Raw genomic sequence first — 13,370 nt, 5'->3', positions numbered from 1 at the left:
TATTAAAAAAACACCGCTGAATACACTTCACTGCAAGTCACAATGTAATCACAACCGCTGGCTATTGCAAGAGTCAGTTTGCTGCTCTAGTTGTGGTGAGTAAGGCCATGAGGCTTGGGCGAGAGGTTTTGTGCTGTGCTTTTGTGAAGACATCCTTGGGATCACAGGTTGTACCTTGAGAACAGCCCCCTGTCCCCTAGCAACCTGGATGGTGCTTGAGGACAGACACCAGTGTAAAGCCACCCAAATAGTTTTTTTTACAAAAGCAGCACCGGGTGGGAGACAAACAGGAAGCCGCCACCCCCTCCCCCTTTTTTTCGATGTTGCTTGCAATACATGGTGATCCCTTCCTACCACAACCATGGCACATCTGGGAAAGTGTGGTTGTGCAACCCAGATTTCACAATACGGGGGGCAGATTACTTGTTGAATTGTTTGCAGTTTAAGAGCTAGCATTGAAAATCTCCCCATTTCCCCTAGGTGACCATCTGCAATATCACTCTCCTGAGGGTAAAAGAGGTGGCAAGGGAGCAGATGCTGCAAGTGTCTGGGTACAGACCCATCCTTATGCTGCAATGTTGTGTGCAGCAATGATGCCAGCAGAGTTAATGCTGGAGTGGTGCGGGAAAGTGTCCTACCATGGTGAACGAAATAAGGCAGCCCTTTCCAGAAACCTTCTGCAAAGGATTGCAGAGTACCTCTATGAAACTTCCTAGAGATCTTCATGGAGGATTCCCAGGCTATCCCCGTGCACATAAACAATCTTTTTCAAAGAGCACCCTCTGCGGAGCTGGAGTGGCCACCGATAGCCTCTACACCTACTTTTTTGTTCATATTAAACATAAAAAGTAATAGCATGTAACCCCTACAGTTTGATTGGGAATGTGTACTCACCAGAGGTGCATCACGCTTCACCACCAACTGGTCCTGTGAAGGGATGGGCTCCAGGGTTAAAAATAGTTCTTGGCTGCCGGGGAGAATGGATCCTCTGCTTGCCTGCCTCACATTCTCCTCCTCCTCTTTCTCATCAACAATGTCCTCCTCGTTGTTGCTCGAGGTTGCCCAGGGCTCCTGGGAGGTATCCAAGGAGCATTTTGGGGTAGGGGTTGGGTCGCTGCTGAGTTGGGGGTTGGTCCTGCTTTGAGCAGGGGGTTGGACTAGATGACCTTCTGAGGTCCCTTCCAACCCTGATATTCTATGAATCACATGCAGCTCCTCATAAAAGCGGCATGTCTGTGGAGCAGAACCAGAGCAACTGTTCACCTCCCTTGTCTTCCGGTACGCTTCCCAAAGCTCCTTTATTTTTACGCAGCACTGCTGTGTGTCCTTGGTGTACCCTTCTCCCCCATGCTAGGCGCAATCTTGGCATAGATGTCAGCATTTCTTCTGCTGGATCAGAGCTCTGCCTTCACTCTTCTCCCCACACAGCAATAAGATCCTCCACCTCCTGTGTACTCCAGGCTGCAGCACATTTGCGGCCGTAAGTCACCATGATCAGCTGGTCTGGCGAGCTCTCCACGCTGATCAAACAGGAAATGAAAAATCAAAAGTTCCTGGGGCTTTAACAGGGGAGCAGCTGTTTCCTGTGTACCTGGCTGACGTGCAGTGAAGTTGAAAGTGCTCTCCAGAGTGGTCACAGCAGAGCTCTGTGGGACACCTTCTGGAGGCCAAGTCATTCGAATTACACAATGCAGTGTCTACACTATTTCCATGTCAACCCATGGATATCAAATCAAACGCTTTGCCTCTCGCAGAGGTGGAGTACAGAAGTTAACTTTACAGGCCACTTAGGTCAGTGGAAGGGACTCAGTAGTGTAAACACATACATTATTAGATTGACTTAAAGGGGCTTATGTCAACATAAGTTTGTAGTGTAGACCAGGCCATAGATTCAGAGATTCCAAGGCCAGAAGGGACCATTGTGATCTTCTAGTCTTATGTCTTGTATAACACAGGCCAGAGACCGGCCCCAAAATAATTCCTAGAGCAGATCTTTTAGAAAAACAACCAGCCTCTATTTAAAAACTGTCAGTTATGTAGCACCCACACAACCCTTGGTAAATTGTTCCAGTGGTTAATTACTCGCACGGTTAAAAATATACGCCTTATTTCCAGTCTGAATTTATCTAGCTTCAACTTCCAGTCACTGGATTGGGTTAGACCTTTTTCTGCTAGCTTGAAGAGCCCATTTTTAAATATTTATTCACCATGTAGGTACTATAGATTGTAATAGCACCCTTCTCTTTGTTAAGATAAATAATTGAGCTCCTGGAGTCTTTCTAACCCTTTAATCATTCTGGTGGCTCTTCTCTGAACCCTCTCTAATTTATCAACATCCTTATTGCACTGTGGACACCAGAATTGGACACAGTATTCCAGCAGCATTCACACTGTTTCTCTCACTGCAGGATACAGCTCCCATTGAAGTCAATGGGTGCAAGTCATATCCGCTAGCAGGGGAATGAGGTTCCTTACAATGTAATCTCTCAATACAGACATTTTTGTGCCTTGAATTTTCTGAGAGCAAAGAGCTGGGGCAGTAATTATCGTTGAGCACAATTAATGTCACATAGATATCTGTGTATCCGACTGGGCCTTTAAGTAATCTAATTAGACATATAAATTACCTAAATTTCACCCAAAGATAAGTGTAGCTGCAGAATTTCACCCACAATTATTTGTGCCTGGCACTAATAGTAGAGTATTGTTGTAGCTGTGTTGGTCCCAAAATATTAGAGAGACAAGGTGGGTGAGATATTACATCTTTTATTGGACCGACTTCTTTTGGTGAAAGAGACAAGCTTCCGAGCTACACAGAATTCTCCTTCAGGCCAAAGAGCAATACGTAAGCTCAAAAGCTTGTCTTTTTCACCAAAAGAAGTTGGTCCAATAACAGAGATTAATTCACCCACTGTGTCTCACAAATAGAATCCATCTTGTGAAAATCTGGCCCATAGATCCAAATTGTGCCCTTGTTTACACAGCCCCATTAACATGACTGGAGTAGACTGGGTGCAGTGAAGTAGAACTTGATCCAAAGAAAGCCATGGGCAGAGTCCTTGTACTTGTGAATTACACTACAAGTCTCTTAGTACTAGTACTGACTGGATAAAGGTATTACAGTCATATTATCCTGCCACCAGTACAATGTGCTAGCTCTATTTTTCTGTTGTAATTAAGTGAAATACCCAAATTGCTGTCACCTTTCTGTGTTTAATAGGAATCATTTGGAAACAACCCAGGGATTTGAACATGGCAAAGAGGGAAGCATCTTCTTTAACCTTAAAAAGAAAAGGAGTACTTGTGGCACCTTAGAGACTAACCAATTTATTTGAGCATAAGCTTTCATGAGCTACAGCTCACTTCATTGGATGCATTCAGTGGAAAATACAGTGGGGAGATTTATATACATAGAGAACATGGAACAATGGGTGTTACCATACACACTGTAACGAGTGAGGGAGCTCCTATACCAGGAGTTCTTGTTTAGACACTCTGTGTTTCAGGGCAGTAGGTTAATTAGGTAGCAGGGTAATGCGGAGTCATTAAATCAGCCTGAACAATTCAGTTAGCATAACAAGTACAGATTGAGAAGGTTAAAGCCTGAGTTCTTTTTTTCTCATTGCCTTCAATTAACCTCTCCATGTTTCTGCAGCACTCTGGGCCCCAGAGAAGGTTCCTTGGTGAATCTCAAGGCTGTTAATTAGCAAGGCACAGAAACAATGGCAAACAAACTTCTTCCTTTCAGTGATCATCATGATTGTCTGGCTTTCAATTAAAAAATAAAATCTGGGACCCAACTTGTCCTCAGCCTAACTCATTGCAGTCAGTGGGGTTACAACCTGAATGAATCATGCCCCTGCCTTTTATTTTTGACTTTAGCCTTCTGATTCCAGAAACTGAATGCGACTAGGAAGGTTCTAAGCCATGTGGCCCTACAACAGTCTCCTAACGGTGTCAACTCTCTAGGGTTCTGCATCAGCCTGCATAGTTTGAAATTAAATACATGGCTGTGGGAGGTGCCATAGAAATCAGCACTTAGGTACTGATCCTCTATTTTTGACATCAATAGGCATTTTGCTAATGGCTTCATTGGGCACAAGATCAGTTTATGTCACAGATAGAAAATGAGTTCTTCACTAAATCTCACAGCCACAGTTCTGCCTGTGGAGCCCTGAGATGTAGGTAGATGATGGTTTCACCATCCAACATGGCAATGAAGCTATCATGCATCACATATTGCATTGACTGTTCAATGCTGCAAATGTGCTCTGCTTCCTCACCGGGCCCTTCTTATTCAAAGCCCATCTAAATCAAAGACTTAAATGGCCTTGGCATGAAGGCCTTTATGAGACATGCATAGTGCCCATAATTGGAATACATAGGCTTTCACAGTGGGAAGTGAGAGCCTGGAACATGCATGTTATGAAGATCAGTAATATTGTTATTAACTATGGCTTTACTCCCATTGGGTCTGCCACTTAACTTCCCTGGGACCAATGGTGGATAGATAGATAGATCTGCAAAGAGGAAAAAATAATTGAGTCTGTGCCATTTTTTGCTTAAAGAAGACCTAAGAGAAGATGATGATGATTAGGGAGCAGGGAAGTTTCTGCTTGTTTTGATGTTAGAAATCCAGCTGTTGTCCCCTCTGTTTTCCGGGAAGACTCTCTGAATGACTGGAGAACTGATAGGATTGTGATATCAGAAGTGACAACAGGAAATGAAAGTTGAGCACTTGCAAACGCTTTCATTTTTGTTTGTTTGGGTTTTCATAACAAACAGAAATTTGTCTCAAATGCCTGCTGAACAGTTTGAAGAAAAATTCTCTTTAAGATTCAACATATCTGCCCTTTCAAGCGAGGGGTAGGAAAGCTTCTATTTCAGTTCTCTGGTCTTCTAAGCAAAACAGGGAAGAAAAGACTTGGTATCCTGTTTTAAATCAAGACTGGATTTTTTTTTCAAAGATATGCTCTACTTCAAACAGCAATTAATTCAGGGAAGTCTTACGGCCTGTGATTTACAGAAGATCAGACTAGATAATCACAGTGGCTCCTTATGGCTTTATAATCTATGAATCTGTGTGAGACAAACTGGGAAAGTGTCTGTATTATCTTATCTTTATAATATGTGTGACTCAGTTTCCCTGTTCAGATCAGTATTGTTACCTGTCTGAATGTAAAATCAAAGGAGGCTGTAAAGGAGGACTGTTATGAACCCCAGCAAAGGTAAAACAATTCCACAAATAAGACAGGTTTTAGAGTGATAGCTGTGTTAGTCTGTATCAGCAAAAACAATGAGAAGTCCTTGTGGCACCTTAGAGACTAACAAATTTATTCGGGCATAAGCTTGATGCATCTGATGAAGTGGGTTTTAGTCCGTGAAAGCTTATGCCCAAATACATTTGTTAGTCTCTAAGGTACCACAAGGACTCCTCATTGTTTTTACATATAAGACATGCTCTCGGGTATTCAGCTTCAAGAAGTTAAGGTAACAACAGGTGGCTCCATCCAGGCTACAATGCAGTATGTTCCTCAAGGCTAAGTCTAGGATCAAAGGAGGCAAAAAACCTAGAAGGCCCTAGAAAAGGGAGAGGTTTTATTGATGAGCTAGGATTATAGGGTTGCTAACTTTCTAATAGCACAAAACCTGCCCTTTCCCATAGGCCATGCCCATGCCCCACCCCTTCTTTGAGGCCCCTCCACCACTCACTCCATCCCCCCTCCCTCTGTCGCTTACTCATGCCCCAACCCCCTGCCCCAGCCTAGCAAAAGTGAGTGAGGGTGGGGGAAAGGGGGTGAGGGCTCTGGCTGGAGGTGTGGAACCTGGGGTGGGGCCAGGATGAGGGGTTTGGGGTGCAGGAGTGGGCTTGGGGCAGGAGATGAGGGGTTTGGGGTACAGGAGGGGATGAGGGCTCCAGGAGGGAAGTTTGGGTGCATGAGGAGATTCGGAAGGAAGGTTGGGGTGCATGAGGGAGTGCAGGGTTCCCAGGAGGCAGCCACCAGAGCCCTACAGCCCCTAGACACATGGGCGGCCAGGGACACTATGCGGTGCTACGCTCGTGCCCACAGGCGGTGTTCCCACAGCTTCTATTGGTCATGGTTCCCAGCCAATGGGAGCTGGGGACCCAGCACTTGGGCGGGGGCAGCATGTGGAGACTCCCTGTGCCTAGGGGCCACAAGGATCTGGTGGCTGCTTCTGGGAGCTATGCAGAGCCAAGGCAGGCAGCTGCACCACTGACCGAAGCTGCCAGAGTCAGTTTTTGACCGGGTGTTCAGGTCGAAAACTGGACACCTGGCAACCCTAGCTGGGAAGAACGGGAAGAGTTGCGAGCATGTTCATAGCATAAATCCCTGACAGTGTGTATTACATTCTCCTCCGGTGGCTGGTCCTCATAAGATGATAAGAGCCCACTAATTCTCCCAGCTACAGGATTTATTCTGTTAGCTTATGTGGTAGAGGTCCATGCTTTCAGGCCTGAACATCCTGGCTTCCGATGCTGTGGATGACCCATTGCAACTGTACTGCAGCAGTGAAACAATTCAGGAGATGGATATGAAATGGCTATAAGCATTTGATGAAGAGATGATAAGAAGAAGATCTCCAGTTTTCTGCTCTACCCCTTTCTCCAAAGTCCTGTGTGATGGAGTCATTCCCTCTGACTGCTGTGATACAGCATGGCCAGAGGGCAGCAGGAGAGTGGTTTTTTTAAAGCAGAAAATAATTTTATTTGTGTAACGCTTACAAAGAATCACCAAAAAAAAAAAATAAAGCAAAACTATGCAACAAAACAAAGGCAAACACAAGGTATAACACAGCAGCCTTAAGGAGAGAGAAGTGTTCAGGCTAGCCTGGGCCCAGAGCCGGGGGGCTTCCTTGTCACTAGTGGTCTTCCACCCTCCTGAGTTATCTGGTGGCCTAGAGCGGAGGGGCTTCCTCGACACTCGTGGTCTTCCACCCCCTCGAGTTACCAAGTGCCATGCCCAGTGTCACCGATTATTCCTCTCCTGAGAGTGCCCAACAAGATGGGCACAGCTGCGGGGTAGGCGGTTTGGGGATGGGAGGGGACATACACCCACATGTGATAAGACCCCTCCTAGGTGACAGTAATGATGGTATCCACAGCGGCAACGGCTGGGGCTGGGGTCTCTCGCTCTTCCCATCAATCAAAGGGTCAGACAGAGGGAACCGGATGGGGTCACCGACCAGAGAACCTCAGACAGCGCCCACCGCTCCTCGATGGCATCAAGGGAGTCGGTGGATGCTGCCCAGAGGAACTCCGCCTGGATACATGAATGTACTGAAGATCGGAAAACGGCCCTAAAATCGCAGGACGCTTCATTAGCCAACCTCCCCTCTCTGGTTTTATAAATGGCTGTTTTAGCTAGGGCTAGGAGGAGGTTAACCAGGAGATCTCACAATTTTGTGGGGCCACAGATGGGGAGTGTGCAAATAAAAAGGTGAGGGGAAAAGTGTAGCCAAAAGCGTAATAAAATATTCGTAAGGAGCCGGAAAAGGGGCAGCAGCCTGGCACACTCTAAATATACGTGCGCCAGGGTTTCCCTCACGTTGCAAAAAGGGCAAGTATCCGGGATGGGGGTGAACCATGTCAAAAACACACCCGTGCTCACAGCTCCGTGAAGGAGCCGCCAACTAATGTCCCCGACGGGCCTCGGGACCAAGGTGGAATACAGGCTGGCCCACCGAGGCTGGCCCACTTTGTATCGGGGCGGGACACCAGGGTGTGGGCATGAAGGGTGTGAAGCGTGAGTGTGTATAGATATTTCCGTGGAGCAATTTGAAAGCTGACCGGTTGCAGTTCATGCAGCCGGCTCGCTGTGAAAGGGTGAGGGGTTTGTTGGGATCTATGGGGTAGGAACCCAATTGAAAGGTCCGGCGGGCCTGAGGGGGTAGAGGGTGGGCGCGGTGCGCCCTTGCGCAGGGCTCGGTTGAGTTAAGCCCTAGCAGCGGGCATCAAGGCGGCCTTCACCTCCTGAAGTACGTGCTGGGGGGTATGAGGTCTGGAGAGCCCCATGTGCCAAGCGAGCATCACGGGATCCAGCCAGTCTCCCCGGTCATAGTCCAGGAGGTCTCCGACTCTCGTGACTTCTGCCAGGACCAAACTCTGGTGCACCGAGCGGGACTCCACCGCCTGCACACGGAGCTGGGGGTTGTGTAGCAGGGGCTCCACGAGGAAATCTGCTCCCACGGTGGCCGCCACGGACCTGGCCGTTGAAAACAGTTTCCAGGTCCGGAGGAGGTCCTGGTAGAAGACCAGCAGCCTGGAGAGGTCTCGCAGAAAACCTCTCGGACAAAGATAAAAGAGTTGCTGGTCATATCGGAGCCCTTGGAAGTGGCGCAGGAAGGCGTGCGCCAATATACTCCACGTCGAACTACCTGCACTATAAAGGAGCCTCTGCAGGGCCTGGAGGCGGAAGACACGGACCTGAGTGTGCAGACACTTCAGGCCCTGCCCTCCTTCCTTCAGGGGTAGATGAAGAACCCCAACAGGGGCCCAGTGCATTCCTGACCAAAAGAACTCTAGAATCGATGTCCAGAGGTCAGTCAGGAAACCCGGGGCCGGGACCAGGGTGTTGAGCTGTTACCAGAGCGTGGACAGGATTAGTTTGTTAAGCACCAGTGCTCTCCCTCAGAGGGAGAGACATCACAGTAGCCTCGTCCATTTCCAGAGCCGCTCTATCACCCCGCCTTCTAAATTTTGCCAGTTCTCCGGCGGAGAAGGGTGCGTGGCAGAAAGGTAAACGCCTAGGTAGAGCAGTGGACCCGCGCTCCACCGGATGGTCTGAAGCGAGGGTGGGAGGGAGCTCACCTGCCGCCAGTCCCCCACCACCAAGCTAGAGCTCTTGACCCAGTTGACTCGGGCAGAGGAGGCTGCCGAATACATGGCCTGGAAAGCCTCCACCAGCGCCAAGTCGCCCAGGTCCTGGACCATGAGGAGTACATCATCGGCGTACGCCAACAGGACCAGCCGCAGCTCCTGCTCTTGCAGCACCAACCCTGTCAACCTCCTGCGGAGGAGACAGAGGAAGGGCTGGATCCCCAGAGTGTACAGCTGGCCCGAGAGGGGGCACCCCTGCCGCACTCCTCTCCCGAAGCTGACCGGTTCAGTCAGGGTCCAGTTAAGCCTAACCAGACACTCCGAGGAGGCGTACAGCACCTGGAGAAAACTCACAAACTGAGGTCCGAATCCAAACACCTGCAGAGTGCTCAGGAGGTACCCATGGTCCACTCTATCGAACGCCTTCTCCTGATCAAGGAGGGCGAACGACAGACCGTCTCTACGCCCGAGTTCCAAAAGGTCTCGGACTAGAAATAGGTTGTCAAAAATGCTGCGACCCGGGACAGTATAGGTCTGGTCTGGATGGATCACATCCGCCATCACGGACCCTAGCCGCAGCGAGATTGCTTTCGCTACGATTTTGTAGTCCGTGCTAAGGAGTGAGACGGGATGCCAGTTTCATAAATCGCGGAGGTCCCCCTTCTTCGGCAACAAGGTGAGCACTGCTCGCCTGCACGAAAGAGGGAGGACCCCGCCCTGCAAAGACTCAGCCCAGACAGTGGCTAGGTCTGGGCCAAGGATGTCCCAGAATGCGTGGTAGAACTCCACGGTCAGCCCGTCCATGCCCGGAGATTTATTGGTGGGCATGCGACGGAGGGCTTCCAAGAACTTGGCCAGAGTGAGAGGCAGCTCTCGCCGGTCTCAGTCGCCCACGCTGACCGTGGGAAGTTCCTCCCAGAGCAAATGGGAAATGCAAATGGGAAATGAGGGCAGCAATAGCATTGCAGGAGGAGGTGGATTGGGCAGGGACGGGCGGGGGTGGGGCTGGGGCAGAGGCAAGGCTTCGGGAGGCAAGCAGCTGAAAGGTGGTGCCTCCTGAGCAGATTCGACGGTTGAGGGGTGGGGGAGGGGGCTCCCAGTGATGCTAGGCACAGGCTCTGTGGTGGATTCAGCTGCCATGGCATCAGGTGGTGGATCTGTAGGGTGCCCGCCCAGGAAGGCGGTTAGGGGGAGGGAGCATAGGGAAAGGGGGACTGGGGTGAGGTTGCCCAGATCGAGGCCAGCCGGCAGTAGATCATCCTCTCCCTGGGTGACCGGGGTCAAACCTAGGGCCTCAATCTCCTCATACATGGAGGAGAGGTCGTCTTCTGCCACCCCGGGGGCCTCTCCTCTGGGGCCTGCCTTGACGGTCGCTTCGGGGTTCACGGGGTGTTCGGGTGGTATCCGGGCAGAAGGGGCTTCCTCAGGGGTCTCGGAGGGGAGGGTCTCCCATGGAGGGGAGATTCTACCTTCCAGTGCCATTCTGTCTTCCCCTCCCGACACCGGCGGATGGATCTGATTCGTGGGCAGAGCGGAAGGCTCAGTATCAGTGCCTCCCTTCCTGGTCTTCCGGGGGGCCTCCGCATCGGATGGGTGCAGCGGAGCTCGAGCCTTCCGCTTGCCTCGCTTCCCCTGGACTAGGGTCCAGCCCTCCATAGCATCGTCTGGGGGCTGGTTAGCAGGGGTCGTGTCGGGGGGCAGAGGCGATGGTTCAGAGGTTTCGGGGGGTAACGGTGAGGCAGCATGAGGGGCGGGGGGTTCTCCTTGGGGCGGGCCCTCTCCTATACACGGTAATATCTTTGCTGCACCCTCCTCCATAGGCTCTGCTGGATTGTTGATAGCAAGGGTGGGACTCCCTCGCTCATCTGGGCATTGTAGGGGAGGTGTCTCTTGGGCCTGGACGGGAGCAGCGGTGGATCGAGCAGGAGGAGAGGTGGTTTCAGGTGCCGGGCGGCCAGGGGCATCAGCAACGACAGAGCCGACGTCCTGCCGGGTCTTGGGTTCCCCTCCCCGCCAGGCCAAGGGGCAGTCTCTTCGGACATGCCCCGCTGATCGGCAGAGGTAGCACTGGGCCTCTCCTGTGGAATAGTAGACCTGATAGCGGGCTCCCTGGTAGGGGACTAGGAAGGACCCCTCGAGCACCTCTCTGTCACACGCCACCGGCGGCGGTAGAAGCTGCACTTGCCGGCGGAACAAAAGGACGTGACGGAGGGTGGGGTCCTTGCAGCCCAACGGGAGAGGGCTGATGACAGAAACGGGTTTCCCCAGGGTGGAGAGAGCGGGTAACAGGGCGGCATTGGGTAGAAAAAGAGGGACGGAGGTCAGGACTAGGCGGACGCCCAGGTCTTCTAGCGGCTCCAGGGGGACAAATACCCCCCCCCACTGCCAGGCCCTTCTCCACTGCCTCCTGGGCGGCAGCCTCCGATGCTAAGAAAAAAACGACCTTCCTGTACATTTTGGAGGCCGCCACAATGGCCGTGGGTCCTATCACCCTCGCCAACGCCTGCACGTATGTCTCCACTTGGGGCGAGGCGGGCACCAGGAGGCAACGGACGCCATGCTTCCTGGTCATGGTGGGAAAGGGGCCTCAGCCGCTATTGATGGTAGCGGAGGCGGTGGGTGGGCGAGATGATGAGGCGGCAGGCCGGGGGGAGGCTGCCACCGCCTGGGCATACACCCTGGGAGCCAGGGGAGGGACGCTCACAGAGCTGGTGGAGGGGACAGCGGGGAGGGACGCCATGGTCGATGATGAGGCCACAGCGGTGGGGGCAGCCCCTGCCATGGAGGGCTTGGTGGTTGTGGCGGGGCCCTTCCCCTTCTTCGCACCCTGGCCTTTCCAGCTAACTGTGGGGGCTTTCCTAGAATCTGGGGGGGCGGCGGGCGTAGCAGCGGTAATATTTGCCCCAGTGCCTCCGGCTACTGATGCCCCAGCGGGGGCAGTGGCAGGTGTTTTGGCAGCAGTGGTGGGGGGGGAGGCTTGGGGGTTGGGCAGGGGGGTGGGTGGGGGAGGGGCAACTGAGGTTGTTAGAGGGGCCTCACCCCTCTCATTCCCCACCATTGTGAGCAGGGAGAGACGGGGAGACACCAGAAGGAGAAGGGGGGAGGGGGAAGCAGATTAACCACTTCTCCCTGTTGGGCTGCAGGCGGGAGGGGGGGGGGAATGGGTCGGACTGGACAGGGGAAGGAAACAGGAGTTGGGGTCGGGTAGTAGGGGCAAACTTTGGGGTGGGCAGTCCGGGGGTCGGGGGGGAATGCGGACCCATGCGCATTTATCCAAAGAATCTCGTTTGGTCGGCTGTTGTGTCTGGTCCGGATGATGGAATTCAAAGCAAGCAGTTGAGGCTAGAGGCAGATGGCAGGTTGCCAGCAGGGACGGATGGCGGGGGGGCCATGACGGTTGCAGTAGTGTTGGGGGGGGCACCGATGGATCTGGGGGCAGCTCCGTGCCATACCCCCTGTGCCCCTACAAACGCAGATAAGACACAGTCAACCTCCCCCCACACGAAAGTACAGTTCAAAAGTTACTCGGTCTTACGGCCCCCTCCACAATGATTTGTAGCTTCCCTGGGCGATGTCTCCATCAGCTGTCTTCTCTCCCGGTCTTTGTGGAGCATTCCAAAAATGCCAAGCAAAGATAAGAAGATGATTAGTCGCGGGTCCACAAACAAACAGCAAAACGTTTGGGTCTGGGGGTGTCCACTCCCCTCCTCCGGGAGCGGGTTGGCAGTCCTCCCCCCTCCTCCGGGGGTTGCAGCTGAAGCAATAGCAGCGTCCGAGGGCAGGCGAGGGGGGGCTGGCAGGCAAGCTGGCAGCCGACCAGCACTTGAATGGCAGCAAAGAAAAAAAAACACCAAAAAAAACAAAACGAAGAAAAAGCGTCTGGCCCAGTCGCGGGGGGGGGGGGGGGCGGGAACTAAAGCAGGGGCAAAAAGCAAGGAAAGCCCAGGCCAGAGGCAGCAGGAGAGTACTAGAAGGGAGCCTTATTCCCTGTAGAGGGAAGAAAATTTGCTGTAGGTTAATTAAAGCACCTGAATCCAATTAAATCACCTGAAGCCAGTCACCTGATAAAAACCCCCTGCTTCAATCAGACAAGGAAAGGAGTTGAAGCAGAGTGGATTGATGCTGGAGCAGAGAGAAGTTTGGCAGAGTTGAAACAGAGTGGATTGGCATTGGATCAAAGAGCAGTTTTGAGGAGTTGAAGCAGAGTGGATTGGTGTTGGAGCAGAGAGCAGTTTGGAGGGAAGCAGAGGAGAGTTTGGAGAAGTGCTGCGGTGGGTTAAGAAGACGAAGACCCTAGGTAAAGGGACACCTGGTTTGTGCAAAGGGAGGGCAGGAAGCCCCACAAGCTGAAGGGCAGGAGAGGGAAGTAGGCCAGGGGAAGGAACTGCTAGTTCAAGCAGTTTACCGCTATCCCTAGGGCCCCTGGGCTGGAACCCAGAGTAGAGGGCTGGCCCGGGTTCCTCCATCTCCACTCCCCTCCTCTAGGACACTAGCGGGGCAGTTAATACCCCAGTTCAGGGGTGAGAAATGG

Source organism: Lepidochelys kempii, chromosome 9 (genome assembly GCF_965140265.1).
Source record: "Lepidochelys kempii isolate rLepKem1 chromosome 9, rLepKem1.hap2, whole genome shotgun sequence".
Classification (NCBI taxonomy): Eukaryota; Metazoa; Chordata; order Testudines; family Cheloniidae; genus Lepidochelys; species Lepidochelys kempii.
This window is presented reverse-complemented; position numbering follows the sequence as displayed.